At 37.3% G+C, this 6,097-nt stretch overlaps 1 long non-coding RNA gene across 2 annotated transcripts in view; it reads left to right on the forward strand.

Annotated features, from left to right (window-relative positions):
* Positions 1-6,097, forward strand: part of LOC116666486 — a 43,913-nt gene that overhangs the window by 2,554 nt on the left and 35,262 nt on the right. The gene's annotated exons all lie outside the window — the stretch shown is intronic.

The raw sequence follows: 6,097 nt of genomic DNA on the forward strand, positions 1-6,097 counted from the left end.
TGCTATACAGTAGGACCTTGTTGTTTATCTATTTTATATTTAGTAGTTAGTATCTGCAAATCCTGAACCCCCAATTTACTCCCCCCCCCATATTCCAGAGCTTTAAAGCTAAACTAGAGTCAGTCCCAACTTAGAGAGTTACTAAAGTTTCACAAGAGAGCTATGCCCAGCATTTCACATGATGTAACTCAACAGGCACGAGGAATGGATCAACTCCTAATTGTTTGACCAAGAAGAGGGAACAATGCCAGCTGTTGCTCATGCTTTTGTCTTGGCATTCACAGACTAGACCCCTGGTATCCATATGAATGGTTTCACTATAATAAATGATTACCAACTGTGACTTAGTCAAGTTATTGACAAGTCTATTATTATAGACCACGCTGTAATAAACATCATTATACATACCGTTTTGGTACTGTTTCTATATTTCTTTTGGGCATATTCCAAAGAAAAATTACCAGATCAAAGGGACATTCATTTAAAATCATCTTGCTTTATACGGTTGTGCAAAATTGGCCCTCACCAACTGTGTCAGAGTGCCTGTTTGTCTACACCCTTTTTGAGAAAGGGTGTCATTCTTTTAGAGCTCTGCCAGTACAAAAGGTGAAAAACCACACCCAATGTTATGTTGTTTTTGAATAACATCACTTAATTTTTATTTATTTAGTGGGGAGGAGGTAATTAGTTTTATTTACTTTTAAGTGGAGGTGCTAGGGATTGAACCCAGGACCTCATGTATGCTAACCATGTACCCTACCACTGAGCTATACCCTCTCCACCTCCAATGTTATGTTTATGCCAGGATTTTAAAATAGAATTGCTTCTGACTCAGTTTTGCCTGAGGCCCCAAGGTATGTGGTAATCCCCATACGACAGAGTGAGGTGCTGGGCCTCCCAGGCAGGACTTCCAAAGGAGCTGGTAGGAACTGGCTTTGCAATTCTCAGCCACCTACTCTCATCCTGTAAAAAGCCTTGGAAAAATGCAGAAAGACTTCTTTGGACAGAGTTGGTGTACTGTGAGTTTCACCTCCTCTATCCACCAGCTAGGGATGGGATGCGCCTTCAGTCTTAGTGAGAGACATGTCAGGGCCACTTAGAGAGCTTGGTGTGGGCTCGCTGCACTTGGAAGGAGGCTGGTGTCGATACATGCTTGGGGAAGTCTGTGTTCAGAGGCTGATCAAAGCATCCTGTGGATCAGAGTAGGGGGCTGCGGCGAGTCTATCTGCAATGAAGAGATACTTTGTTTTGGTCAGATATTTTGCACAATTGAAATGTTTTTAATTCTTATTTTTTAAAAAAATTGAATTGTAGTCAATTTACAGTGTTAGTTTCAGGTGGAGAGTATACTTTAAACTATACCCGGATCCGAGTCAATACTGTTGGGTGCTGTAACAAAGCAACCCGGAGTGGGTTTATTGCAATAAACCGAAGTTTATTGCCTCCCAGTTCAGGAGGTTAGAAGCGTGAAATGAAGGGTGTCATCAGGGCTGGTTTCTCCTGAGGGCTGTGAGGAAGGACCTGTTCGGGTCTCTCTGCTTGGCCGGTAAATGGCCGTCCTCTCCCTGTGTCTCTCCATTATTATTTTCTCTCTGTGTGTATCTGTCGTGTGTCCAAATTCCTCCTTTCTCATTAGGACGCTAGTCCTGTTGGATTAGGGCCCACCTTGATGACCTCATTTTAACTTAACATCCCCTGTAAAGATCCTTTCTCCAAATATGGCTGCATTTTGTGGAGCTGGGGATTAGGACTCCAAGTCACACTTTTTGGGGGGAGAGAAGGATACAGGTCAACCCATAACAGGTGCTGTGACAGTAAGCCATTGCAAAGGGGTCAGAGGTGAGAAGTCGGGGCAGAAAAGACCTTAAGTGATTGGTAAATGCGGAAGTGAGGAAACAGATACCCCTTGCCATGCCTCCATTTTGTTTTCATGACTCTCTCTCTAGCTGGAGCAGGGCTGAGCTGGGAGAGGGGAGCAGCTGTACCTTTAAATGCAATTCAAACAGCAAGGTCCTACTGCAGAGCATGGGGAACTACATTCAGTAGCTCGTAATAACCTATAATGAAAAAGAATATGAAAAGAATATGTATATATAAAACTGTATAGCTGAATCTTTATGCTACGCATCAGAAACTAATACTGTAAATCAACTATACTTCAATTAAAAAATGAAATTCAAATTTTTTATTATTACACAGTTTTGGACACTTTAGTTACTGAAAGCAATATATTTCCTGACTAGGAGTACAACACAACACAACTTTTTTTTTTTTAATTGTAGAGTAATGAGAAGATGCAGCTTTACAGAGTTGGTTTGGGTAAGGAGTAGCAGGGGGAACTAAAGTTGATTTCTGATCGCATTCTCTGAGTTCTACATAGTAATTTAACTTACATGCTGGTTATACTTAGTTTGCATTTTAAAAAATAACTAGTGATGTTGAACCTTTTCTCATGTCTTTGTTTCATATATTTTTACCTGTTTTCATCTCTTTTTCTGTTTTTGTGATTTGCTCCCCCTGTGTACTTGCTCTATTTTTCAGTCATACTGTTCATTTTTTTCTTATCAATTCAAAACTGCTTGTTATGTATAAGTATGTTAGCTCCTGTTTGGCTGTATATGTTTCAATTATTATTTTTTTCATTTTCCACTATGTCCTTTACATTTTGGGGGAGGGGCAGTAAAATCTGCCAGTAATTTTCTTAAGAGTTTTTGACTCAAATCAGATATGCTGAGAAGGGCCAGAGGTAGAGATCTAACATAATTCTTTTCCAAATTGAAAAATCCTCATTTAATATGTGACTTTATCATGTACTAAATTCCCACATAATTTTTAGGGGGTTCCTTTTTATATTTTATTCCATCCACATGTTCTCTCTGTTCTGAAACCAGTGCTACACTGTTTTAATTATCTTTACTTTATTATACATTTTTATATATATCTGATCAAGTTCTTCATTTTTGCACTTTGCAAAAAACATTGTGATATGTTTTGCTTTTTTGGTCTTCAAGACAAAATTGTTTTTGTTAAGTTCCATTTTCTCTCTCTTTCCAGTTTTATTTTCTTGGCCAGAAGTCTTGTTCTTCTTCTTTTTTTTTTTTTTTCATTTTAATCTCAGAATCTTTTGCACTTCTGAGCAAGATTCAAGGCTTTTTCTATTTCAAAGAACTATAGGCTTCCAGTTGGAAAGGGCTGGAAGAGTCAAGTACTTAGTTCTACCTTCTTATCAGTGTGTTATCTTCCATCATGAACTTACAACGGGTCATTCATATAGCTGATTAAAGGCAAATACAATTGCATACTCTTAATTTTATTTTGTATTGAAAACTGTTTTAATTGAGCTGTAGTTAACATACAGTATTATGTTAGTTTCAGGTATACTACATAATGACCTGATGTTTACATACAGTATGAAATAATCACCACTGTAAGTCTAGTAACCATCTGGACCCATACAAAGTTATTATGATATTATTGACCACATTCCTTATGCTGTATATTACATCCCCATGACTTATTTATTGTATATCTGAGGTTTGTACTTCCTAATTCCTTTTGCCTATTTCACCCCTCCCTTCTAGCAACCACCTGTTTATTTTCTGTATCTATGAGTCTGTTTCCATTTTGTTTTCTTTGTTAGTTTTGTTTTTTAGATTCCACAGACAAGTGTGGTATTTGTCTTTCTTTTATGACTCATTTCACTTACTGTAATACCCTCTAGACCCATCTAGGTTGTCACAAATGGCGAGATTTCATTTTTTATGGCTGAGTAATATTCCATTATCCCATAATAGTCCAGTTTATATATATATATATATATATATATATATATATATATATATATATATATATATATATATCACATTTTCTTTATCCATTTATTTATTGATGGGCACTTAGGTTGCTTCCATATCTTGGCTATTGTAAATAATGCTGCAGTAAACATCAGAGTGTTTATATCTTTTTGAATTAGTGTTTTTGTTCTCTTTGGGTCAATACCCAGAAGTGAAATTGCTGGATCAGATGGCAATTCTATTTTAGATTTTTTTAGGAAGCGCCATACTGTTTTCCATAGTGGTTGCATCGATTTACAATCCCACCAACAGTGCATGTGGGTTATATTTTCTCCACATCCTTGCCAACGATTGTTATTTGTTGTCTGTTTGATGATGGTCATTCTGACAGGTGCGGGGTCATATCTCATTGTGCTTTTGATTTACATTTCCTTGATGATTAATGATGTTGAGCATCTTTTCGTGTACCTGTTGGTTTCTGTATATTTTCTTTGGGAAAATGTCTACTCAGGTCCTCTGGCTATTTTTAATCAGGTTTTTTTTTTTTTTTGATGTTGAGTTGTACGAGTTCTTTCTGTATTTTGAATATTAAACAGATACATCGTTTGCAAATATCTTCTCCCTTTTAGTAGGCTGCCTTTTCATTTTGTTGATACTTTCCTTTGCTATGCAAAAGCTTTTTAGTTTGATGTAGACCCATTTGTTTATTTTTGCTGTTGTTTCCCATGCAGAAGGAGACATAGTCAAAAAAAATTTATTGTTAAAGCTGATGTCAGGTCTTACATTTAAGTCTTTAATCCATTTTGAGTTTATCTTTGTATATGGTAGAAGAGGGTAGTCCAGTTTGATTCTTTTGCAGGTAATTCTCCAGTTTCCCCAACACCATTTATTGAAGGAACTATCTTTTTCCTATTGTATATTCTTGTCTCCTTTATCATAGATTAATTGACCACATAAGTGTGGTTTATTTCTGGACTCTATTCTGTTCCTTTGATCTGTGTATCTTCGCCTTTACCAGCCATGACCACTAGAGGTCATAAAAGCGCTTATTATAATCACTGAAACCCTAACTGAATGCAGTCAAGCATTCGGTGAGAGCGCGCGGGGCGGTGGAAGCGCTCACAGACTACGTTTTATTAAGACACTTCCTCAAAGCGGGATTGCAACTCGTCATAGCAGATCCATTGTTCCTTTAATTTCTATCATTAGAGCAAAAGCTGAGTGTGGGACTCACATCCCCCCCACACCCCCAACACCTTCCTTTGATTGCCCAGTTTATTGTTAAACAAGAAAACGTCATCTTTGTGTAAAATATTTTGTTTCTCCATTTTCCAGTTGCTCAATTATTATGTATTGAGTGGACAAAACTTAGAAAAGAGAGAAACAAACAAAAATCAGTCGCCATTATGCATGGATGGCCGCCATCCAGCTCCAGCATGGATGGCCCTGTAACGTTGTGTCCTTGGCTTCCTTCCTTGGGCTGTGCATCATGCTGTCTTTTCACATCAGCAAGTATTTATCTTCCAGGTGAATTTTAGTGACTTTTAAGACCCACCAGGGTTTACCTATGCATTGCTGTATTGTTGGACATACAGATTTTTTCCGTTGTTTCCCACAGCTTACATTGATATATTATGAGAAAGCACTTATCCAGCACACTCTGAGTGTTCCTTCCATGACAGTGACAGTCCTGGCCTTTACCTAATAGCTGTGATGGGGATGAGGACCTGGTGTGGTTCACACCTCTTTCTCCTGGGAACCAGATTGTTGCCAGAAAGCAGGTTCTTGCTCTGAGATGCCAGGAAGGGAGTCATGTGAGTGGGCAGTTAAGTCTGTCCACTTACGGGGATCAATGTTAGGAAGTATGTTGTGGCTGCACATCCAAGATTTATTCTCTAATCGTCCCAGGTGACATTTTGATTCTTGTATATCTGTATCCCCTTCGACTTCCCCCTTTCTATAACTTTCAGAATTGGGATTTTTCTAGGGGCGGGGAGATGGGATATGTGAGTATATCTCAGGTCTTTTGATAACAAAATTTCATATTCTTCTCTAGAAAGTTTGTACCAATGTTGACTCCAACAAGCAGAGTTTAGAGTTTGAGTGTCTTAAATTTTTCTTTCAAAGATCTATAACTTCACTATATATATAGATAGGATAGGGTGAGATCACAGATCTATATTTAATATCTAAAATATTATATGTATTAATTATGGGGTACAGTTATAGGAATATAACTACATTTAATATATAAAATATATGTTAACTTTATATTATATATTAAATGTACATTATGTTTATAT

Source organism: Camelus ferus, chromosome 10 (genome assembly GCF_009834535.1).
Source record: "Camelus ferus isolate YT-003-E chromosome 10, BCGSAC_Cfer_1.0, whole genome shotgun sequence".
NCBI lineage: Eukaryota > Metazoa > Chordata > Mammalia > Artiodactyla > Camelidae > Camelus > Camelus ferus.